Source organism: Pinus tabuliformis, chromosome 9 (assembly GCF_031772625.1).
Source record: "Pinus tabuliformis cultivar Carrire ecotype Pingquan chromosome 9, CPIR1, whole genome shotgun sequence".
NCBI classification, from domain to species: Eukaryota; Viridiplantae; Streptophyta; class Pinopsida; order Pinales; family Pinaceae; genus Pinus; species Pinus tabuliformis.
The window spans coordinates 1996765035-1996792384 of record NC_142307.1 but is presented as its reverse complement, the minus strand read 5'-3'; positions in this window follow the sequence as shown (position 1 = coordinate 1996792384).

The following is a 27350-nucleotide window of genomic DNA, read 5'->3' as shown; positions in this document are numbered from 1 at the left end:
GATCCCTCCTTTCTTCTTATGTTCCTTTCTAGATCATAGTACAAGTTTGTAAAATGATTGTATCAGGCACTATTATAGATGAAGGTACATGAGTGAGTATCCTTTCCTCAACTGCTTGGAAAGTGCTTGGTTCACCATTGCTTGTACCTGTTACACAGAATCTATTGGGCTTTGATAGAGAAACCAGTCGACCGTTAGGGATCCTCCCTCAATTAGCTATTACTTTGGGAGGAAAAACAATTTATCTGAACGTGATGGTAGTCCCAGGCCCATTAGATTACAATTTACTTTTAGGGCGCGACTATGTTTATGGCATGGGAGCTCTTGTTTCAACAATCTTTCAAGTGATTTGTTTCCTGCATGAAGGCAGGATTGTCACTGTTGACCAGCTTTCATTTCTCGGTCCAAATATAGCTCCCAGTCAACTATCTTCCCTAAATGGTCCATTTATACCAATGGTATCATCTATAATTATGTGGCAACTGGTTCCATACCTACATCAACTGATGATCGATTCAGTGATGTTGTACATTGGAACCAGATCTCTCCTTCACGATTGTGATCAAGTCCGAGGATAGTTCTTTTACTGGGTCAACCTCGTTAAATAATGAAACAAGTCCATGAGGACAATTCTTTACTGTGTTAACCTCGTTAAAAAATGAAACAAGCCAATGAGCATAGTTCCTTGTCTTGTGTCAAGCTCATTAAAAAAAATGAAACAAGGAATCTGAGGATGGTTCATTGTCTTGTGTATACCTCGTTAAAAAATGAAACAAGGATTATGAGGACAATTATTTTACTGTGTCAACCTCATTAAAAAATGAAATAGGCCCACGAGGACAGTTCATTGTCTTGTGTCAACGTCATTAAAAAATGAAATCAAGGAATTTGAGGAGAGCTCCTTGTCTTATGTCAACCTCATTGAAAAATGAAGCTAAGGGTTTGAGGAGAGTTCCTTGTCTCGTGTCAACCTCATTAAAAATGAAACAAGGTCCCAAGTTCAAAGTCGAGACTCTGATTAGATCTCATAAAATCCCAGTCGAGTCTTTCACTTGATCTCGTAAAAGAACCTTCATTCCATCCACTTGATATCCATGAGTAGTCTACTTAGGTGAATGTAATGAAGCTTGGGGGACATGCACCTAGTGGTAAAGATAAGTTTCCCAATAGGTTATGTGAAGGGAATCACCCCATTCACCTTTGTCTATCTAGACGAAGCCAAAAAGGTGTTGAATAACCGTCTTGCTCCACCGCAACGATTCCATCTATTTACAAGAGACTCTCCCTTTCATCATGTTGGGGGGATGTAAACCAATCTCAAGCATAGTTTTTCATTTTAAGCTTGTGTAAAAATGAAATTGAATCCAAGCATAGTTTTTTCATTTCAAGCTTGTATAAACATGAAACTGAATCAAGGCATAGTTCCCTATGGTTCAAACTTGTGTCAAAATGAACCCATTTCCATTTTTAACCCTTGCGATTGCCATTCTATCAGCCTTTTTCATCAGATGAGCGTTGGTTGTTTTCATCCCATCGCCACCATCTCCTTGGTTGATCATACACTTTCACTTGGTTGTTTTACCCTTTTGAGGAACATCTGCAATCAGTGGTCTTATTAGCCAGCCTCTTCACATCAATCAACATGTTTTAAGAAGTTCCCACATCACTGGAACCAATTTCTATCCTAGACACCACTCGCTCCTCAAAGTGGAGTCTTTCTTTAAGCTCTTTTCAGACTCTCTAAACATGAAAAGATTGTCAAGCACTTGTCTTTTCCAGCTCGATAAAGTATTGGAAATGACATCTCTCTGGTATTATTTTATCCTTTTTTAGATTTGAGAGATTATTTTATGAAAAAGAGCTTATATAGTTTTCTTTTCGTCCCTTTTCAAACTCTCTAAACATGAAAAGGACTGAGTTATCCTTATCGTTAAACTCATTAAATTAATAGCGACAAACTTTTCCATCTAGACGAGACCGACTTTCACTGTCGCTAGACTCGTTAAAACATCAAATAGCGACAGGTTTGCTCGAAGGGTGAATTATAGAACAAGAATATGTTATCCTCCTCAAGCTTGACAAAAATAAAGTGGTACTGGTCAACAATGACTAGGGAAAAGGGGGAAAAATCTTGAAGAGTTTATGGTAGCAAGTTTCTCTTGAACATGACACTTTCACTTCATCTCCATGATTTAGTTGGGTTGGGTTATTTCGTTCACCGGTCATCATACCATCAATATTTGGGGTTAATGCTACCAATTCATCTCAATGTCGCCGACATGTTCAAGAGAAGTCATCCAGTTGAGAAGTCATCCAGTCAATGTCTCATACACTACAATACCTTCAACCTTCATTTTTTATGACCAACATTCCTGAACCTTGTGCCATTAGTTCATTTTCACCTCTAGAAATCATTTTCTTCGTTTCGTGTCGTAGATGTGGGATACATCAAGGCCCTCCTATGATGAGTTGCTTCTTGTTGACATTAGCTCATTATCCAAGAAGTTGATTTAGAAACACCCTTCCAATGCTTTGAAGTTTGCATACATCAATGGCAAGTTTCTCTCTTCCGGCGACAGGTTGACATCAATGACCTTCAACCGAAAGATTATGCATGGTGTTCGACATCAAATCATGTATTCACACCACATGAAATGTACTATATTACCTTGACGATCATTATCATCATCGGTGATCCCTCTCACATCTGTTAACATCTCACATCATTGGCTGGTAATCAGGCGATGTCTTTCCATGTTCGACCTCAGAACATCTCTTCACATGGTTTGACTTGTACATCAAGCGAAGAATGAATGAGTTTGAAGACCCCAAATCTAGTTTCATCCATCCAGGCTGCGATATACTTAGGGATATAAAAACATCAAATGTAAAAAGGCTTTACACAGATGGTCATCCTAATCATGGATTATGACTCTATATCTGTAGAATCACAAGTCTGTATCTACAGACGACTATCTGATCTATGTACATAAAATGAAAATTTATAAAGCTGAGCATGGGAATTCCTCCCTTGGCTAGTTCATGAAAAATCATATTATCATGATGTATTGTATTGTAATTTATGCAGGTCACTTTCCAGTTTGAAACTTCTGATCCTCATAATAAAGCATTTAACCTGACATGAACATTTACAACCTCATGCTTTAGGGGCCAACTGTTATAGACATATTTGGGTACATCAACCCCAAACTCATATGTCGATGATATTAGGGATCATCAACCCCTAAAAGAGTTGTTTTATACCCTAAAGAAGCTTAGTCATCTAAATGCCTCATTCCCCAAAAATTCCATCTCAAAAATCATCCAGAAAGTGCCTAAACTGAACCATATCTGAAATCCCTATGTTAGGGTGAGATGCATCTCACCTGCTACACTATCTAAGTGAGATGCATCATAGTTTGGCCCTTTAGTAAGTGTGATGGGTGAGGTTGGACAAAATTCCAGGACAGTTTGTGAGTTGGTTGCTCATGGAATCTTCTAGAAACTTCTCCTGTGCCACTTGCCTCTCTAAACTCGCCCAAGGATGACCAAAGGTACTAAGAAACCATCTCCAATTCCCCTCTCTTGTGGAACTAATTTCAACAAATGGAATGACATTCATCATCCCCATTGATGACTCATCATCTTGCAATCATTTATAAAAGGATCTCCCATTCAAGAGATCAGAAGGCTGAATTGCTGTGAATTGTAAGGAAGTGTTGTTAGTTTCAGTATTGAGGAGAGAGCATTGCATTACTGTTGGTGTGTTCTTTCTAATTCATGAGGTGAAGAAGGATTGAAGATGGGAGGATGGTGCTGGATCAGACAACTAGGTTGTAATTCTCCTTATTATCAATAAAGTTCTTCGAGATTTTTCCCAATTGATTGTGTTAATTGTAAATGCTTTCATATGTTCATTACATCTTTGATTCTATAATGTTTATGTTGTGATAGATCATGATTCTTTGATAGTTCTTTGTTGTTGTAGCTGTGCAGGTACTCTCTAGGCGTGTTAAGTATGGGGAGGAGTTACGGGATCAGCCAAAGGAGAGGGAGATCAAGTGAGGATCAAGCGAAAGTTCCAGGTTGGTCCTCTACAATCTTTCTCTTATCTATCACTCATAGGAAAGATCATTGAATTACTTTAAACTGTTGTTTCTAGGTTAGCTACCAAACCTAGACAGTTAGTCATTTGACAAGACACTAATTTTCCCAGAAACAAATACTCTCTTCATTTGGTCCCAAGAACTTACAGTGCTTCCTCCTAGTCCCATGAACCAGTGCAAGGCTTAATCCTTGATAGTTGCAGGAAACAACTTTAATTTTTGGGAGTCAGAAGAATAACCATAACTTCGACACAATATATCAAATTCAAAAACAAATGAATCTCAGTCTTCATGCACCTTACCATGAAACTATGGAAGAGCTGAAGGTGAAATATTCTTCATTTGTAAATTCTCCTTTGAGTTCACTATTAGAAATTCAAAAGTGGACTGCTCATCATTTACCTGGTTCTCGCCAGACCCCTCTCAATGATCTTCATGATCAACCATTGTTGTGCCTCCAATCGAACTACTTCTAGAAGGTGAAGGTTAACTAATGATGAATTGAAGTTTCTAATCACCTTTAGCCTCCTTCTTCCCCTTTTCAAGTTGTGTCACACCTGAATCACTGTGTCTAGAATCCAGGTGGACTGCTCTGGTGTGATGAGTTTGTGTTAACTTGGACATCCTTGTTACACAACATTTTGTCATTGTCCCTGTACCCCCCTTTCCTTGATCCTAGAGGGCCTGTATAGTGAACCTCGCATGCTTTGCCTTCAAGGGGTGATCTGAAAATGAGATCTAAGACAATAATAAGGTATTACAGACTTATGTGCATGGATGTGCCTATGTTATTTTATGCAATGGATTGATCAGATTGCGAAACACATAGACTTTGAAGCAGTTAAAGACTATAATATACAAAACACATAAAAACACAGTAGATTTAATAAGGAGTTCACCCAATACTCCTGGGCTAAATCCCCTGGTCCAACCTTTGGTGGTGGCCTCTCTATTAAGTCTTCAAACAAAGTTTTTACAATAGTGAGCTCCATTTGAGCCTCACACACAACAGATTCAATTACAAGAGCTTCACTTGAATCCCTTAAGCTTTCTCTGAGTACACGGACTCCCTCACAGCTCTCAATCTCTGTGCTAACTCTGTCTTGCATTTTCTTGCAACATTGCCACCCCATTTACTCTCTGTCTGTGGCTTTTAAAGCCAACCCTGTTGTCTATTCGTTTCATACCCTTGGCTCTTAGTCTCCCTGGCCTCTGAATGCTTTGAATCTCTCTACTAGCTTTATACAATCATTGCTTAATGCATGGAGAGGAGGTGGCCACACATTCTGCAACGCTAGAGTGCGTCGGGTCTCTGAAGTACCTAAAATGGCCATGCTCTATTTTTACAGTGAAAATACATTTTAACAGAGTAAGTCCACCAAAACGCAATATACCGTACTTCAAATTCCTTTAAATATGATTCATTCCCCTATCGGGTCCGCCCACAGGTCGCTATATCATATGGGGAGGAACCATTCCTTTGTAATTTGGGAATACACAAAAATCGTGAAAATACCTTAAAAAGGGCTCTATTATGGACTTGAAATTGTATCAAATTTCCTTTATAATGCTATCGCATCTGATTGTCGCATGGTGTATAGATATCGGCTCCACTCCATGTTCCATCGTGATATCGCATATCGCACATGATCCCCGCTGATTGTCACTGCTCCTCTACACAGTTCTGACGTGATGTGGTAATGCAATACATAGCAATCGCTCATCGCAATAAACCTTGTGCCATTGTAAGTGCTCCGATGCATCCTCCGATAGTGATCCAGCGATGTAATATGTTAGATTTTAAGCTTCTGTGCTAGTTTTTTGGAGTAGCATGATCCAGATTATCCACAGTATCATGTTCATTTTGTCGACGTTTCAAACCCCAAAGGGGGTCCATCATCAGGACTAATTTTGATAGAATTTGAATGACAGCTCCTTGAGAGAAGAATATTGCGACCAGAGTATAAATAAACCTAGATCTTGATAAAAATTTTATATAGAAGCCGACCCTCATATATATATGAATTCTTTATTATTATTTGTTATTTTAATTTATTATAATAATTTTAGTTAATTATTTTAATTTTGATTATTATTTTAATTGTTTTACTTAATTGATTTTAATATGTAGATTATTAATCATATTTATTCCCTTGATTATAGGTTAGTTTTATTGTTTTAATTAATTTTCTTATTTTTCTTTTAATTATTTTTATTATATTTAACCTAAGAATCTAAATATATCTTTTAATTAATTAATTAATTTATAATTCTTTCTATTGTTTTTATTTTTATTTTACTTAATTAATCCTAAGTATCAAATAAAGAAACATTTTTGTTTAATTAATTCAATTAATTAGTTAATTAATTGAAACATTTTAGTTAATTAATTTAATTCATAATTTCTTTTTATTTTATTATTATTATTTTCCAATTTTTTATTGTTAATTTTATTTAACCCTAATTGTCTAATTGATAAATAAGTAAATTAATTTAATTTATTTGATCAATTAATCAATTAATTAAGTAATTTATATTGTTTAGAAAATCTTCGGCAAAATCACATAACCAATCTTTTGTCGACGCGTTTCGAACCAACCAGTGTGGTTCATCGTCAAGACAAGTTGAAGAACCAATCTGGCCTAGCTTGATTAAATAGAGGTGCAGAGACTCCAACGGCTAATTTTGACCAATGACCCTAGTCAAGTTAGTTAATCAATATTTAAAATTATATAATAAAGGAGTTAATTAAAAATAATTAAATCTAATATTAATTATTAAGAGAATTCATATCTTAATAATCTAGTTATCATGGTTATTTCGCGTTTATCCATATTTAATATAATTCCAATATATTTTCTACACATTATTAGGTAAATGGTAATAATGGTAAGTTAGAATTATAGAATATATTATTTTTATTTATTATTTAAATATAAGGGTCTATTCAAAATTAAATTTAGTAAGTTATATATGTTTATTAAATAAACCCTTAATAATTTATAATTCCAACAAATTGTTAAATCATAATTATTCCTAGAATTTAGCTCCTTAAGGAAAAAACAGATTTTAGGGTTGTTAAAATCCAAATTGGTATATCGTAAATATCTATTAAACCTAATGGTCAACTACTCAATATTAAATCAATATTTCAAGTTTAAATATATCATAATATACCCATAAACAATCATTAATAATCCATATTTATTTAGATAAAATAAAAATACTTATTAGACATAAGCTAAAGGGCAACTCGATTCTAAGGATATAATAGAAATAATAAAGATATAAGGAAAAATCAAATTTAATTATAAATTGCCCAATAGAAAAAACAGGTTAAGGTTAATATACCAGGAATCCCGAAACTAAAACATAACTTATAATGACTTAAAAACTCCATAATACTAGGACAAACTTGCCAAAAGAGAAATTAAAGGAGGACAGAAACCCTAAGACCTAACACAAAGGGGGATGAGGAGGCTAGGAAGAGGGCTGGGACCCAGCAACGGCTAATCTTCCAGCCATCATCCCTATTAAGATTGTTCGGCCTTTTCTCAATCTCCAGGGCCTCTCTAAATTTACGATGGTGAAACTGGGGAATTTTGGCAATGACTTGAGCCTCCTCTATGCAAACATGATGCATAGTCTTCCCTGCATGCTCAGCCAGGGCCTAGGACTTGGTCCTACCATGTCTTAAATCAGCCGAATGCTCGCTGATCCGCTGATTGATAGAGCGACCAGTTTCACCAATATAAGGGGTTCCACAGGAACAGGGAATGATATAGACACCCTTCATGCTCTTCGGGTCAACCGGGTCTTTTACAGACTTGAGGGAGCCACGGATAGTATTGAGAGGTCTGAAAGTTGCGGATACACCAAACTCTGGCATCTCTTGTGGTGTGTCAACGGTTCTGGATCTGCGCGGAGAGAAGCCGATTTGCGAGAATGGATCAGGCGGTTCTGAGGTAAGTAGGGTTCCGGCCGTTGTTGAGCTGAAGACTTTGGGTCAAGGTTCGTATTCCCCGAAATGTGTGTCGGTAGAAGATGAGACCGTGGGTAGCGTGGGTGGTTTTGAAGATCCGGTTTCGGACAAGAGCACTTTCGTTAGGGTTATTTCGGACAACGAGTTGATACAGCGTAATTCTAGTATTGACAACTGTAAGTATAATGATATAAAGGTTTTATATGAACGTAACGATGTTATCGATAATTCTAATGGTGTACGTATTAGCAATTGTAATCATAATGATATAAATATTTTATATGAACGTAACAATGGAATCGATAACTCTAAGGGTGAGCGGATTAAGGTATCTAATAATATTAATGGTCGGCCTATTATAAAGGTTTTATATGAAAGTAACAATGTTATCGATAGTTCTAATGGTGAACGTATTGACAATTGTAATCATAATGATATAAATATTTTATATGAACGTAACAATGTAATTGATAATTCTAAGGGTGAGCGTATTAAGGTATTTAATAATATTAATGGTCGGCCTATTATTAGTAATAACAATTGTAATTATAATAATATAGATGGTTTAGATAAGAGTAACAATGGTAAGGATAATAATATAGATGGTTTATATAAAAGTAACATTGATATCGATAATCATAATGTTAATAAGGGTCGGTATATTAAAGGATTAAGGGGGGTTGGTCCCATTAATTGTAAGGCTGGTATTAAGAGTTCGTCGGTGATAAATTCAAGTTCCCTCCCTCGGGACAATAAGGTGGTGAATTTGTCAAGCTCTTCCTTTCCGCCTGCGGTTTTTGATCTCTTAGGAAAAGGTCTTAATTTTGCCCTAGCGCCTAGAAAAATCCCTGTTGAAGACATCATTTGCGATATTGAGTATGGCATTAAGAACCTTCCTGATAAGATTAAAGACACGATTAGGCAAGATTGTGCCGTTACCCTGCGGAGGGCTAAGCCTCCCCGTAGCAATATCAGCAAGGCTGAGTTTGAAGCTCTAAAGAGCTTGAACCAGAATCGTGACGTCGTGGTCTTAAAAGCTGATAAAGGTGGGGCTGCCGTTATCTTGGATAGAAAGGATTACAGGGATAAGATGCTTGACCATCTTTGTAATAGTGGTAGTTATAAGAAGCTTTCGAAGAATCCCCTCAAGAAGGTTTCCAGAGCGGTCGCTCTTGTGATCAAGTCGTGCAATGCCACGGTTCCTCTAGCCCAGAAACTTATTGAGGGAAACCCCATCACTCCTAGGATTTATGGTCTTCCCAAAATCCATAAGGATGGGGTCCCCCTGAGACCCATTGTCAATACCATCAGTGGTCCGACTTACCTCCTGGCCAAATTCCTCGCTGCTAAGTTAAGACCCTTGGTTGGGCAGACTGAGTCCTTTGTCAAAGACTCAGCTTCTTTTATCGAGGATCTTAAGAGAATTAATCTTGAGCCCGAGGACATTTTGGTTAGTTTTGATGTGGTTTCTCTTTATACTTGCATTCCTATCAATGAGGCCATGGTGGTAATTAATAAGCTGACCGACCCTGATACGGCTAAGTTGGTTGAGCTTTGCCTGACCTCTACCTTTTTCAGCTTCGAAGGAGAATTCTATGAGCAGACTTGTGGGGTTGCCATGGGCTCCCCCTTGTCCCCTGTTGTCGCTAATCTCTTCATGGAGGATTTTGAGTCTAAGGCTTTGGCCTCCTCTCGTCTCTTACCAAAGCTTTGGAAAAGATTCGTTGATGATACTGGTGTTGTCTGGTCTCATGGTCCTGACGAACTAGATAGTTTCTTTTGTCACCTCAATAACCAATCCGCCGCCATTAAATTCACGATGGAAAAAGAAGAGAATGGTTGTCTTCCGTTCTTGGATGTTCTCATCTCGAAAAAGGTGGATGGTTCCTTTTCTCATCAGGTGTTTAGAAAGAAGACGCATACTGAGCAATACTTGCATGCTTCGTCGCATCATTTCCCCGCTCAGAAGTTAGGGGTTCTTAGCACTCTTGCCACCCGTGCTGTGAGAATTTCGGATAAGGAGAGCCTGGAATCGGAGAAAGCTCACCTCCTAGAAGTTTTTGAGAAGAATGGTTACAATAGGCACCTCGGTCAGAAAGCCTTCCTCAAGGCCAAGAAGGAGCCTTCAATCCGAAGGGTTCCTAAAGATCATGTTCTAGGTGTGAACCTTCCTTACATCCAAGGAACCACAGACAAGATTGTGAGGTTTCTAAGAAAGTTTGGTGTATCCGCAACTTTCAGACCTCTCAATACTATCCGTGGCTCCCTCAAGTCTGTAAAAGACCCGGTTGACCCGAAGAGCATGAAGGGTGTCTATATCATTCCCTGTTCCTGTGGGACCCCTTATATTGGTGAAACTGGTCGCTCTATCAATCAGCGGATCAGCGAGCATTCGGCTGACTTACGACATGGTAGGACCAAGTCCTCGGCCCTGGCTGAGCATGCAGGGAAGACTATGCATCATGTTTGCATAGAGGAGGCTCAAGTCATTGCCAAAATTCCCTAGTTTCACCATCGTAAATTTAGAGAGGCCCTGGAGATTGAGAAAAGGCCGAACAATCTTAATAGGGATGATGGCTGGAAGATTAGCCGTTGCTGGGTCCCAGCCCTGTCTTCCTAGCCTCCTCATCCCCTTTTGTGTTAGGTCTTAGGGTTTCTGTCCTCCTTTAATTTCTCTTTTGGCAAGTTTGTCCTAGTATTATGGAGTTTTTAAGTCATTATAAGTTATGTTTTAGTTTCGGGATTCCTGGTATATTAACCTTAACCTGTTTTTTCTATTGGGCAATTTATAATTAAATTTGATTTTTCCTTATATCTTTATTATTTCTATTATATCCTTAGAATCGAGTTGCCCTTTAACTTATGTCTAATAAGTATTTTTATTTTATCTAAATAAATATGGATTATTAATGATTGTTTATGGGTATATTATGATATATTTAAACTTGAAATATTGATTAAATATTGAGTAGTTGACCATTAGGTTTAATATATATTTACGATATACCAATTTGGATTTTAACAACCCTAAAATCTGTTTTTTCCTTAAGGAGCTAAATTCTAGGAATAATTATGATTTAACAATTTGTTGGAATTATAAATTATTAAGTGGTTTATTTAATAAACATATATAACTTACTAAATTTAATTTTGAATAGACCCTTATATTTAAATAATAAATAAAAATAATATATTCTATAATTCTAACTTACCATTATTACCATTTACCTAATAATGTGTAGAAAATATATTGGAATTATATTAAATATGGATAAACGCGAAATAACCATGATAACTAGATTATTAAGATATGAATTCTCTTAATAATTAATATTAGATTTAATTATTTTTAATTAACTCCTTTATTATATAATTTTAAATATTGATTAACTAACTTGACTAGGGTCATTGGTCAAAATTAGCCGTTGGAGTCTCTGCACCTCTATTTAATCAAGCTAGGCCAGATTGGTTCTTCAACTTGTCCTGACGATGAACCACACTGGTTGGTTCGAAACGCGTCGACAAAAGATTGGTTACGTGATTTTGCCGAAGATTTTCTAAACAATGTTATGGATCACAGAACTCTAAATTCCTTAATAAGTAATTTATAATTTATAATTTTATTTTATCAAATGTTAATTTTTAATTAATTTTCAATTTTAATTTTAATTTTTATTTAAAATTAATTTAATTTAATTAATTAAAATAAAAATTAAATTTATTAATTTATTAATTTAATTAATCAATTTAATTAATTTAATTTAATTTAACTATTTTAATTGATTAATTTAATTTAATTAATTTAATTTAATTTAAATTAAATTAATTAATTAATTATTCTTATTAATCTTATTAATTTCGAGAACCTATGATACTATGTTTCTAAATGTTTGGAGCAATTATTTGTCTAATCAGGGGAAGCCAATTTCCACTAATCTCACTCCCATTGTCCCTGTTCAAGTTCTGAGGAAATTTCATAATTTCGATGGCTTCTCTGATTTTTCTTTTTTGATAATTATCCTCTCTTGCAATAATTTTAGCGTCTTCTAGACACACATGGTGATTGGTTTTGGATGAGTGTTCTGCAAGGGCTGATGTACGGGATCTCCCATTCTTTATATCACTTCCGTGCTCTTTAAGTCTCATTCTTAGAGACCGACTTGTTTCCCCAATATAACTCTTGCCACAAGAGCAATCAATCTTGTACACACCCTTGAGTTGTCGATGATCGATGTTATCCTTGACTGACCTCATCATTTGCCTTATTGTTCCACATGTTGTAAATTGAGTGTTTATGTTATTCTTTCTTAAAACAATTTCAATCTTATCCGTAATCCCTTGGGAAAATGGAAGGTATACTTTCCCACAATTTTCTTTTTCTTTCTTGTTTTCAGGGGGACCCTTAGAGAGAACCTTATCCTAAGCTCTTCTTATAGCTTTCTTCATGCTAAACTCTTTGTATCCTAGGTTTTTGAAGACCGAGGTTAAATGTTCAATTTCCTCATTTAGGTGATCAGGGTCAGAAATCCTAAGAGCCCTAACAGCTAGAATGTTTAAGACACCAAATTTTTGGGATGGATGATGATATGAGTCAGCATGAAGATAGTTATCAGTATGTGTTTTCTTCCTATAGACCTGGTGTCCCAAAGTTCCATCCTCTTTTCTAGTGTTCAGTACATCTAGAAAGGGGATTTTATCATTCTCTTCAAGCTCCATAGTAAACTTGATTTTAGAAGATATAGATTTAAGATGATTGAAAAACTTCTCCAGTTCAGCCTTGCCATGAGTCCATTTTAAGTTTGTGTCATCAACAAATGTTTTCCACCAAGCTGGTTTCAAAGGGTATGAGTCAAGGGCTTTTCTTTCAAAGTTCTCCATGTATAAGTTGGCAACAATAGGTGAGAGCGGAGAACCCATGGCGACTTCTGATATTTGTTCATAATAATGGTCTTGAAAGCTGAAGAAAGTGGACCGTAAACAAATTTCTACAAGTTTTGTTGTTTCAGGATCAATGGCTATTTTTATAACATGAATAGCTTCATCTAGAGGAATCTTTGTAAACAAAGAAACCACGTCAAAACTTACTAGAATATGATCGGTGTGCTTGATCGACGGTCCATATTAACTCCGACATTCCTCGTCACCATATATATGTGTTAAGCATTGATCTCTACTTAAGGTTACTGCCAATTGTGATTACCGATTCAATCTGGACCGTTGATTGGCCAGATTGGATGGCTACTATGCATCACTTGTTTCGCCTTCAATTACTTTGTCTTTTTCATTGATTTCATGGGTTTGGGGCCTCCTGATGGTGTTTCTCTTCATTTTCAAGGTTTTCTCCACCATGCTAAGGGCATCCCTTTTGTGTTATTTTTTATCCTTTAAAGGATTTTGGGCCTTGGGAATTATTTTTAAAATTTTCATGAAGACTTAGAGAGTTCTCTCGGATCCCTTTGGATCATGCCTTCCCACTTAAAAAGGATTTTGGACCACAAAAAGTTGGTTTTCAAGCATCAACCAAGTGAGGATATAGCTACCTCACTTGTCTAATCTCTATTCATTTTGCACTGCTGGGTTTTGAACCTTTGAGTCCAATCCTTAGGTACTCAACATATCCTCTGCGCGTTGTCCTCACCTTCCTATCTAGAACTGTATCTTCTTGCAGCACATTAAGTTATTCAGGCAACAGATCATCAATGGAAGGCAATTCACTTTTCTCTTCAGGATCTTCAATTAATGAAGGTTCAAAAAGTCTTAAATTTTCTGCATTTACTACTGAATAGATGTGCATGTATGTTGGCAGATCAAGGCAGAAAGCATTCTCACCAATTTTCTCAAGTACCTTAAAAGGCCCATACCTTATTGGTTTCAGCTTCTTTCCTTCACCTTGCATTCTGTCCTTGCTGATATACATCCAGACCTGATCGCCAACTTGGAAGCTGTGCTCCACCTGGTGTTTATCATGCCTTGCCTTGTATTTGGCTTGGCTCTTTTCCAGCTTTTCCTACACTGCCTAGTGAATCTATTAGATTTGTTCAATGAATCTGGTTGCTTTGTCGACATCACTATGTCCAGCAACTGCTATGTATGTTTCAAAGACAAAATCCAAGGGAGACCTTGGTATGAAACCAAAACAGTTCTGAAAAGGAGATCTCTGTGTAGAAGATATAGAGTTAAGATGATTGAAAAACTTCTCCAGTTCAGCCTTGCCATGAGTCCATTTTAAGTTTGTGTCATCAACAAATCTTTTCCACCAAGCTGGTTTCTAAGGGTATGAGTCAAGGGATTTTCTTTCAAAGTTCTCCATGTATAAGTTGGTGACAATAGGTGAGAGCGGAGAACCCATGGCGACTTCTGATATTTGTTCATAATAATGGTCTTGAAAGCTGAAGAAAGTGGATTGTAAGCAAATTTGTACAAGTTTTGTTGTTTCAGGATCGATGGCTATTTTTATAACATGAACAGCTTCATCTAGAGGAATCTTTGTAAAAAAAGAAACCACGTCAAAACTTACTAGAATATGATATGTGTGCTTGATCGACGGTCCATATTAACTTCGCCATTCACTGTCACCATATATATGTGTTAAGCATCGATCTCTGCTGAAGGTTACCGCCGATTGTGATTACCGATTCGATCTGGACCGTTGATTGGCTAGATCGGATGGCTACTATGCATCACTTGTTTCGCCTTCAATTACTTTGTATTTTTCATTTATTTCATGGGTTTGGGGCCTCCCGATGGTGTTTCTCTTCATTTCAAGGTTTTCTCCACCATGCTAAGGGCATCCCTTTTGTGTTATTTTTTATCCTTTAAGGGATTTTGGGCCTTGGGAATTATTTTTAAAATTTTCATGAAGACTTAGAGAGTTCTCTTAGATCCATTTGGATCATGCCTTCCCACTTAAAAAGGATTTTGGACCACCAAAAGTTGGTTTTCAAGCATCAACCGAGTGAGGATACAGCTACCTCACTTGTCTAATCTCTTCCATTTTGCACTGCTAGGTTTTGAACCTTTGAGTCCAATCCTTAGGTACTCAACATATCCTCTGCGCATTGTCCTCACCTTCATATCCAGAACTGTATCTTCCTACAGCACATTGAGTTATTTAGGCAACAGATCATCAATGGAAGGAAATTCACTTTGCTCTTTAGGATCTTCAATTAATGAAGGTTCAAACAGTCTTAAATTTTCTGCATTTACTACTGAATAGATGTGCATGTATGTTGGCAGATCAAGGCGGAAAGCATTCTCACCAATTTTCTCAAGTACCTTAAAAGGCCCATACCTTATTGGCTTCAGCTTCTTTCCTTCACCTTGCATTCTGTCCTGGCTGATATACATCTAGACTTGATCGCCAACATGGAAGCTGTGCTCCACCTAGTGTTTATCATGCCTTGCCTTGTATTTGGCTTGGCTCTTTTCCAGCTTTTCCTACACTACCTGGTGAATCTATTAGATTTGTTCAATGAATCTGGTTGCTTTGTCCACATCACTGTGTCCAGCAACCGCTATGTTTTTTTCAAAGAAAAAATCCAAGGGAGACCTTGGTATGAAACCAAAACAGGTCTGAAAAGGAGATCTCTGTGTAGAAGAATGTTTAGCATGGTTGTAAGCATGTTGCACATACCATAAGTCTTCATTCCAAATCTTGGGATGGCTGTTGTAATAACCCCTAAGCAACTGGATCACTGTCTTGTTGACAACCTCTATTTGGCCATCTGTTTGTGGATGAAAGGTTGTGAATTTCTTCAGTCTTATGTCCATTAATTCACACAGACTTGACCAAAACTTCCCAACAAATCGGGAGTCTCGATTAGACACTATGGAAGTGGGTAACCCAAAATGCACCCAGACACGCTAAAATAATAGTTTCGTTGTTTGTTCCACTGTAATTTGCTTATTACAGGGTATTAAAATAAACATTTTGTTGAACCTATCCACAATAACATATAAATAGTCATGTCCCTTTCTAGATTTTGGCAATCCCCCAACAAAGTCCATGACAACACTTTCCAAAGGATGGGATGGGATTGGTAGTGGAGTGTACAAGCCTAGTTTCCTATTGTTGGGCTTACTTTTAGCACACATGGTACACCCTCTTACATATCTAGAAACTGTTTCATGCATTTTTGGCCAATAGTAGTATCTTTGCAGCTGTGCAATCGTTTTACCTACTACAAAATGACCTAATATCAAGGAAGTATGTGCCTCCCTAATTATGTTAATTTTCTCTGTTTGTGGAATGCATAGCTTTGCCAAATGATACAAGAGTCAGTCCTTAACATGGTAATCCAATTCTTCTACCTTTTTTCCATTACTTAAAGCTACATATACATCTTTAAAGTCTATATCTTGAGCATATTTTTCAATGTAGCTTTCATGCATTACTGAGTTATGATTAAGTATAGTAGATGCATTTATGATTGGTCTGGACAACATATCTGCAACTTTATTATGTATGCCCTTTTTATATCTAGTGACTAAATGAAACTGTTGTAGGAAACCCATCCACCTATAGTGTCTTGATTGCTGCAATTTTGTTTGTGAGTGCAAGTACTAAAGTGGTTGATGATCAATATGTATTATTGTTTCATTGCCCATTAAGTAATGTTTCCACTTCTTCACACTTTGAACTAATGCATACAATTCTTTATCATATGTAGGATAATTAACTACTATAGAATTAAAAGTCTTAGAATGGTAGTATATGGGTTTACCATGTTGAATCAACACTGCTCCCATGGCATAATCACTGGCATCTGTTTCAATCTCAAATGGTTATTGAAGATTTGGCAATGCTAGTACTGGTGTTGTACTAATTTTTTCTTTCAAGGCGTCAAAGGCTTTCTGTTGTTTTCCTCCCCACTGAAACACCTTGTTCAATCATGTCAAAGCATGTAAGGGAGCTGCAATTAAGGAAAACTTAGCAATAAACTTTCTCCAATATTGTGCTGCCCCTAGGAAGCTTCTAACTTCTATAGCAGACTTAGGTTTAGGCCAGTTTACAATGACTACAACCTTATAGGGATCTATCTTTAGTTCACCATCCCCTACAATATGACCCAAATAATTCAAAGATGTTTTACCAAAATCACATTTTGATAATTAACATAGAGATTTTCTTGCTTAAAAACATCTAGAGTCTGCTTTACATGCTTTAAATGTTCTTCCCATGTTTTTTTGAATACAAGAACATCATCTAGATATACAATTAAAAAATCATCAATAAAAGGCCTAAGGACATCATTCATTATTCTCATGAAAGTGAAAGGAGCATTAGTTAAGCCAAAAGGCATAACTAGTCATTCATATAGCCCTTGCTTTGTTTTGAAAGTAGTCTTCCATGCATCTTGCTCTACTACTCTAACCTGATGGTAACCACTACGTAGGTCCAACTTGGAAAAGTAAATAGCCTCTTTCAGCTGATCCAATAGATCATCAATGCGAGGAAGGGGATATCGATTCTTGATCGTTATTTTATTCAGTGCTCAGTAATCAACGCACATCCTCCACAAACCATCTTTCTTTCTCACCAACTATTGGAGATCCACATGGTGTTATGCTTGGCCTTATGAACCCTTTCTCAAGCAGCTCATGTACCTACTTCTTGATTTCTGCATTCTCTAAAGAGGATAACTTGTACATTCTGATGTTAGGCAATGGAGCATCTTGTTGCAAATTAATATCATGTACAATTTCCCTTTTCGGTGGAAAACCTTTAGGTTCTTGAAATAAGACATCATATTCTGAAACAACTTTTTCTAAATGAGCTTGTCGTTTATCATCATAGCCTTCAAATACATTGGTTTTATCAGGTTTCTTTTCCTTTACAACCATCAGTAAAAATTGCTTGCATGAATATACAATTCTTTACATCTGCCCTGAGTTTATGAGCTCTTATAATATATTCGATTCCAACTTTAACGAGTTGATACTTATTTTCAGCTCTATAGAATATGGCTTTTCTATTGTACAAGTAAGGACTTCCTAGAACAATCCCACATATATCCAAGGGAACAATATCTAACTCAACCTCATCCACAAATGTTGACCCAAAAGAAAACCTAAGTTTACATTGTCTAGTCACTTGTAGTTCTTCTTTATCACATACCCAACCTAATGGATATGGCTTCTTGTGAGGCGTGGTTAGCAATCCCAATTTCTTTACAATTGATTCAGAAATTAAGTTTACTTGTGAAAGACTATCAAATAAAGTATCAATCTTTTGATGCTTGGAAATAACTCTAATATGAAAAAGCTCATGTCTTCTCTCATTTTCTTCACTATCAATAGTTTGTGCAGAATTACTAGTAGATGCTTCAGAATTTTTACCTTTTATACCTGTGGCTGCGATTGTTCATCACCTGAGTCTGACCCCAAATCTTTTTTTATGGCAGTAGCAGTCATCTTCTTCTTTCCATTGAACTTCTTGGGTTTTAGCTCTGGATGCAAAGATGAGCAATGTTCATCATCATGTCCATCCTTCTTGTAGTGAGTGCATGAAGGTTTGATCTTTTGTACAATATTAGCCTTCCTCTCTTTTCATTTCTGCTTCCTCTTTTCCTTGTTCTTGCTTGCAGTGGGTTTTGATGATCCCCCAATCTCTGGGTTCACATTCTTGCCTCTAGCCTCTAGATGGGTAGCTTGAACAGATACCTCATCTATGCTAGAAGGGTTAAACATGAGAATGGTGTGCCTCAAATAACTATGCAGACCAGCTATATACTTCAGCAAAGTTTCAGGTGAGTCTAAAGAAATGCCTAGAATCAAAGCTCTTTTTCTAAAATCTTGGGTGTAGCTTTGTACACTTTGCCCTTTTAATTGGTGAAGAGTTTTCCAACTCATCATAGCTTACTACATATAAGCTAGTGGATAGAATTGTTTTCTAATTGCAGAAACAAATTCACTCCAAACAGAAAGAATTTTACCATGCTTCTTCAAGTCAGCTCTTGTCCTAACTTTCCACCATACCAAGGTAGTTCCTCCAAGGTGTAGGCTGGCCAACTGAATCTTACTCTTGTTTGAGTCAATATTTTTCACCCTGCAATACACATCAATCTGCCTAATACAATTATCTAACTTCTCTGCATTTAATTCTCCATCATATATTGGAAAATGAAATTTAACATCTAATTTAATCAAAGAGGTTTTCTTCTTTTTATTTTTAGGGCTGTCAGGAGGTGTGGACAGAGGAACCTCTTTTCTTTTCCCTTTGCCTTCAGAATGGCCATCTATAAGAGATTCTTTTGATCCTTTGTCTTTTTTGGAAGTAGAGGAATCTTCACTTCGACCTTTCTTAAATTCTCTATACATTTCTTCTACCATGGCCCTCATGGTCATGAAACTATCCATGAACTGAGAGTCTAATTCGAAGGGATTTTCCTCCTAGGATGTACTCTACCAATTTCTAGGTTAGTGTCAACCAATTCTCCTTTTCCTAATTTGAGCTTTGACGTAGTTATCATTCACCAAACCAGCACAAGCTTGTCTAACCTTAGTAACCTAAAGATCTGATACCACTTGATCTGAAAATGAGATCTAAGACAATAATAAGGTATTACAAACTTATGTGCATGGATGTGCCTATGTTATTTTATGCAATGGATCAATCAAATTGCAGAATACATAGACTTTGAAGCAGTTAAAGACTATAATAGATAAAACACATAAAAACAAAGTAGATTTAGTAAGGAGTTCACCCTATACTCCTGGGCTACATCTCTTGGTCCAGCCTTCAGTGGTGGCCTCTCTATTAAGTCTTCAAATAGAGTTTTTACAATAGCGAGGTCAATTTGAGCCTCACACACAACAGATTCAATTACAAGAGCTTCACTTCAATCCCTCAAGCTTCCTCTGAGTACACGGACAACCTCATAGCTCTCAATCTCTGTGCTAACTCTGTATTGCATTTGCTTGCAACACTTCCTCCTGGTTTTCTCTCTGTCTGTGGCTTTTAAAGCCAACAACGCTTCCTTTTCATTTCATATCCTTATCTCTTAGTCTCCCCAGCCTCTGAATGCTTTGAATCCCTCTGCCAACTTTATACAATCATTGCTTAATGCATGGAGAGGAGGTGGCCACGCATTCTACAGTGCTAGAGTGCCTCGGGTCTCTGAAATGCCTGAAATGGTCGTGCTCTGTTTTTATAGTGAAAATACATTTGAGCAGAGAAAGTCCACCAAAACTCAATATACCGGACTTTAAAGTCCTTTAAATATGATTCATTCCCCTATCGAGTCCACCCACAAGTCGCTATCACATATCAGGAGGAACCATTCCTTTGTAATTTGGGAATACAAGAGAATCACGAAAATACCTTAAAAAGGGCTTTGTTATGGACTTGAAATTGCATAAAATTTCCTTTATAATGCCATCGCATCCAGTTGTCACATGGTGTATTGATATCGGCTCCACTCCATGTTCCGACGCGATATCGCATATCGCACATGACCCCCACTGATTGTAACCGCTCCTGTACACAATTCAGATGCAATGCGGCGATGCGATATATCACAATTGCTCATTGCAATAACCCTTGTTCCATTGTAAGTGCTCCACTGCATCCTTCGATAGCGATCCAACGATGTAATATGGGTCGTTGATCTACACACTTGATCGATAGTCCATATTAACTCTGCAATTTGTCGTCGCCATATATATGTGTTAAGTGCCAATCTCTGCTGAAGGTTACCGCTGATTGCGATTACCGATCCGATTTGGACCATTGGTCAGCCAGATCAGACGGCTACTATGCATCACTTGTTCTGCCTTCAATTACTTTGTATTTTTCAATGATTTCACGAGTTTTGGGCCTCCTGATGGTCTTTTTCTTCATTCTAAAGGTTTTCTCCACCATGCTAAGGGCATCCCTTTTGCGATATTTTCAATCCTTTAAAGGATTTTGGGCCTTTGGAATGATTTTTAAAAGTTTCATGAAGACTTAGAGAGTTCTCTTGGATCCCTTTGCATCGGGGAGAAACTCCCATTATGTCCCTCTTCATGAGCAGATCATTTCCCTTTTGCACCATTTCCCTTAAAACTTCTATTTTCCCTAATTTACACAATCAACGCTAATGGCCTTTGCCTCCCTCACACCGATGTGTAGATATTAGCACTATTCCCCACGCCGATTGGAGTGACTGAGTTGTGTTCCATTCACATTATTATGGAAATTTTTTTAAATTAGAGATGAAGCTTCCATCTCTAGAAGCTCCGTAATGGAAGTCTGGTAAATGGTTTGGCCAGATGGGGTCGAGGATGACAGTTTGGGCTCCTTTCCCCTATAATGATGGAACTAACTCAAGGGATAAGTCCTTCTCCCATGAGAAGGGGATCCATCTCCCATCCATCTCTCCTATATAAACCTCCCTTCTTCCCAAGCACAACCTAGTTATAGTGTTGGCTGAGTGTGAGTATACTATTTTGATTTGACAATCAAGCTATTAGTAGTTGTAGCCATCTAGTTGTGTCAGGGAGAAGTGTGTTTGTTTGGAGTGAAGCCTAAAGGGAAGAGTATTTAAAATATTGTTGTTTGAAGTCATCATGAAGTGATAGCAGAAGTGTGTGGGAACCTGTTATTGTTAGAGGAAGACTACCATGTCAAGACGAATGGTTGTAATCTCTCTTTGATATTAATATATGCAACTATCGATTGATTTCCTACATGTTTTGTAATATTACATATCCATGTCTTGATGCTTCTTGACTCATTAAGTAGGTTGAATTCCAATTTGTCTATTATTATGTTTGTGTGTTGTTGTTGTTTACTTGTTTAGGGAGCTTGAAGAAGGAAGTGAGAGATTGCTTAAGCGATCAAGCGATGACATCATCAAGCAGGATAAGTGACCAAGAGTTAGGCCCTCTTGATTGATTCTAACCTAAGGAAATCTTCCATAGAATGTATCTGTTGTGGCTAGACCCATTATTAGGTTAGAGGAATTTGTTCGTGTCCACACTTATAATTTTACTTCAGCACAAATTGGCAACTCCACTGGGGAGATCCCATCTTTTTGTTTGTTTTGGATTTCACGATTTCGTGAGAACTTTTCTAGTTTTTCATTTTCCCTTTTGTTCTATTGCCTTTCTCCTAATTATTGGCTTAAGTCTAAAATCCATAGTAGTAGATCTGGTCCCTGTTTTGAATTTTTTTTTATTTTTTCTTAGTTTCCTCAGACAACGCGTTTAATCGGCCGACAGTTGTGTTGATCAGTGCGAATTTTAGAGGAACAGTCGCACCGACCTGCCTCTCGTGCTTGTTGTTAGTTAGGTAGTTATGACGATTCCTGTAAGTAAAGATTAGGTCTAGACCCCAATCTTGGCTAGTGTGTTCTGCTCTTGTATTTTTTACCCTGTGAGCCTTTTGACTATTTTTCACCTTGATTAGAAAGCGACTTTTCATTTGGTTTTGCTTGCTTGTAGGCTTGTCATCTCATTGTTTGATTGATCAGGTGATTGAATGGCCAGTGACCCTAGGGCATCTAGCTAGTCATCCATTCAGCAACTTGTGGACTCATCGAGCCCAGTTGTGGGTGTGTTTTATCCTTGCATTTGTTTTTGGTCCCTCTTATGACTTTGACCTCTTTTGCACAAGACTGAAAAAGTTTTGTTTACTAGTTTGAACGTCTTTTTCCAGCATAGATTACATTGTCGGTCTTGTGTTTGGACAAGTCAGTGCTTCATCAATCTGAATGAACTTCTCTTTTTGTGTCTTCATCTGCTTGAAGAGCTCATAGTCTCGAAAATTTTCTGATTGAAAGATTGGATGCGAAAGTTTGTCTCATTATTTCATGAGAAAATATGAAATTCTAGCTTGTTGCTTCAATATGATTCACATCTCTTAGGAACTAGAATTGCATCAGAATTTGAAAAGGAAGATAAATTTTTTCATTTCGAAGCGATTAATAGACAAGTGATTGTTAGGAAATTAGGAATTGGAATGCATTTTTCATTAGCTTATTTTTCAAAAAGTGAAGTAGTGAAAAATCATTTTGTTTTTAGTTGCTTGATTGTTTGCATTTGATTGAGTAGTTTCTACCCTCTCTAGTGTAGGCATTTCATCGAATTGAAAGGGTGTTGTCCCATTTAGTTGCATTTTAGGTTTTTCGAGTAGCATCACTAAGACCTAAAAACTAAAACTTAACTCAAGATCAACTCTAAAATGAATTCAATTTACGTAAGGCGCATTTGACATTAACGATCACATCTAGAAGGCTTGGGCTAGAGATGTGTTCTGGCATCTGTAAACCTAGCAACTGTCGTTAGCTTCAGCATTAGATAGTGCTAGCATGGATTTGTACTCCATGTACCATCATGTATATAACGGGAGACCCCACTAGGCTACAATCCTTTTATCCTTAGGAAGCCGAGTTGGCCGCTTTGCGAACGTGATACACCGAACACAGCATTCAGGGAGATTGCCTGCTCGTACTTCTTGGTTCGCCCGGAGGTATTTTGCAGTTCACGGTTGCCTGGTAATCCTATTTACCTAGATCATCCAAAGTAGTCATTTGATATTTTAGACTCGTTAAACTTAAAATATCATCCGATCACTTGTCCTTTCGAGCTCGTTTCCAATCGAAAGCTATAGAGTCATCTTTGTTCTTTCTTGTCTCTTTAAAAATGAAAGAACACCAATCTCTTATGCGGCTTAAATAATTGATTGCCCACCATCCAAAACGTCTTGTTAGATTTTTTTACCAAATCATGAGTTCCCTTAAAAGGACATTTTCAAGCCTTGAATTTATTTGTCATGTCAGCTAAGAGAAGGTCATCGTGGCTGAACCATCTAGTTCACCCATTTCCTCTTCCTCTCCTTCATCTGAAAGATTGTTCGAGGAGCCATTTATTGAGCTATCAGAGCCATTTGAGGACCAAAATGTTGAGATCGCAATTGTTTTGTGTGTTCAACCATTATCATCTCGTCCTCCACCTACTTTCGATTGAGGGTCATCTACTGGGCTTGACCCAGAATCTCCAGATAATCTCGTTCGAACTCCAAAGAACTCACCGACCATTGACGGTTAGATTGGACTAGTTATCTATCCTCTGAACCCTCTATTTGATGTTGTTGAGACATCACCACAATTCCCTTACAGTCTGTACGATCAGTCGTGTGTTCCTTTGGAACTATCCCCTAGTACACGTTTGGCTGTCTGTCACTGTTTGCTTCTAGATATGGAACCTGAGGGTGATGCTCCAGTCACTTCTTCGGATGAATCCGAAGTCCAACTCCACACACTATCGATGGGGAAGAATTGCGGTTGTAGTTCCCTCCTGAGGGTTTCCCTTATTAAGAATTTATTCCCTCCAGCTTGCCACCCGACTATGTGTCTTTAGGGCACATAGTTTTGGGCACACCAAGTGCCTCATCACTCTTCCATAACTCTATTTTTCCATCAGGCATCAGACCTATGTCAGGTCCATTTGTCATGAACATGACATCCCAACCAGTTGTTACTTCAGTCTCAGTGCAACCTACTGTCTCGAACACTCTTGTACCATCAATCCTAGTTATGCATCAGTCGCAACTGGCGGTCTCAAAGGTTGTCTCTGCCAGTTCCTTTGTCCCGTTAGTCAATGGCCAGATTGTGCCACCACTTGGGGGGTAGAATCTAAATGTCTCTATGGTGTCAGGTGACACTAATGTGAGTGGCTCACAAGCTCACATGCTTGGTATAAACCAACCCTCTTCTAGTATTATTTACAACCTTGTTGACCCTACTGGATCAAGCAATGTCCAGTACCAACATGTTTGAAATCTTGGTGGTCTGTCTGGATCGAACAATGTTTAATATCAGCATCCTTATGGGGCTTAGGTCCAATACCAAAATCCTTATGTTCCATACGGTTCTCAAGGATTGGTTAATCAACCTTACACCATCTGGTCTGGGCAACCTTTGTTGCAAAAAGGGCTTTCCACACAACAACAAGGGGAGATTATCCCATAGCAAGGTCACCTTCAACAATCGCAAGGCCAGTCCTTCCAGCAGTTGCAAAAAATTGCGCAGTAGCAAATGGAATATGCTCTGCATACCTTTCAACCCATACCCTCACAGGGCCAACCTCTGCAAACCCAAGGACAAATTTTGCAACTGCAAGGTCAGAAAAACCAACTTGGGCAACAACAACCCTTGTATACCAATCAACAAGGGCAACCCTTGTAGGGACAGGTTCAAGGTCAAGTCCTGTAGCAGTAGGTGGAAAATCATCCTGTCCAAGGCCAACAGGTTCAAAATCCTACCAGTCAAGGGCACCAGGTGCAAAACCCCTACATACAAGGGAAATAAGCATATCAACCTTCTGCCTAAGGACTACAGGTCCAGAACCCTCTTGTTTAGGGACAACAAGCCCAACAACCCTATATTCCAGGACAACAGGTCCCATACCCATATGTCCAAGGTCAACAGGCTCAACAGCCTTTTAACCCATATGTTTCCTACCAGAAACTTGTGCATGGATAGTTTCAAGTATTCCTAGCCTGAATCCTCCCTTTGGTCAATGTAATCCGCAATGGGGGCAGCCTCAGATGCCATATGGCCAAAATCCCCCAGTGTGGGGTCAAAATCCTTACCAACAGGGATGGGCTCCTCCTTATGGGCCCACTTATCGACATCTCATTCCTTTTAACACTCAATTACCTTTCTTGGCTACACATGAGTTACTAGATGTATCATGTCTTACGAATGATCTGATTCTTCATTCGATGTACTAGCCTCCGGTGCCTTCCAAGATACCAAGTGATTGCCCAAAGTTTGATGGGAAAGATAAAGAATATCTTCAGGCCCATGTGATGACATATCACCTCTGGTGCTCATCGAATTCATACGTGGATGATTCCATTCGTCTTCATCTTTTCCAACAAACCCTCATGAGTGTCGCAGCAAAATGGTACATCGAGCTACCTCGAAGTACTTTTCATGACTTCAATCCATTAGCCATGGCCTTTCTCACACATTTTTAGCTGTCGGTTTGTTATGAAATGGGCACCTATCTACTCACATCGCTTAAGCAAGACATTGCGATGCACATCTATGATCATATCCATGAATGGAGATGTATACGTTGACTGATCAAGTTTGAGATAGCTAATCAGTTTCTTACCGAATGGTTTACCAAATCGTTTGTAGCTCCAATTGCTCATGATATAGCCATGGGTTTATGCTTCACTAAAGAGTAAGCCATCGCTCATGCCCAGTACTTGGAATTGGTCTACTCTCAGTTTGGCACCTTATACGAATTATTACCCAATGCTATGCGGCCATCTTCCGATCCTGCAACATCGAAGTCACCCACTATCCCTCCCATTGATGGAGTTATTGGTTCAGTATCCCAGGCCCCTATAAAAACTTCTTCCAAACAGAATTCGGTGTCAAATACTGCTCCCAACATTTCATCTCAAAACCCTCCAGGCCCTGGTAAAACCTCAGAGGTCCACGTTGTCCAGTTTACCACAATGGACAAATCCTTGAAAGGCAAAAAGAAAGGCAAAGGCAAGGTTAAAGCGGATGCCCCGAAATAGGGTCCTCCCAAATTATCTGTCGATAAATCATCGTAATAGAAACCTAAGTATCTCTTCCTCATTTGTGAGGAGGATCACTATACTAAGGATTGTCCACGATGATCAAAAGTTAGCCGATTGCTCAAGGGGACCCCTGCTGTCCTCAAAGAGCCCTTTTCATCTCAGCAGACTCAAATGGTAGACCAACCCCGATCTTCTTCCTCTGGATCTCAAGTGTTCATGATGAGAACACCCATTAATGTGGCTACCCAATTGAAGGATTATAAAACTCCAGCTCCCACAACAGGGAAAGAAAAATAAGATCCATCTTCTTCTTCTACCCAAAGTTCTAGCCCTCTGCAAATCGAGCACCCTAACCCTGACTCCGCTCCATGGCCACCCTCTCGAGGTGTGCTAATAAAATCCTCATACAATCCCAACGCCCGAGATTCTCATCATTACAATATTTTTGAAGATTTGGCTCAGGCACCATCAACCATGTCGGCTCTTGAGGTACTCCAAAGCTGCCCATCACAACAGAAATATTGTTGTCAGCTATTGGGGGCATTGATCCCACCGGATCTAATTTGATCTATTTCGATCTAGAGAACCATGTTCCGAGACACCCTCATTAGATTTTCGTTGTTATCCAGGTAATCATTAATGAAATGACCATCCACTGCATTGTCATCGATGAAGGTGCTTCTACATGCATCATGTCAACTGTGTGTTGGAAGGCTATTGGTTACCCTGCACTGAA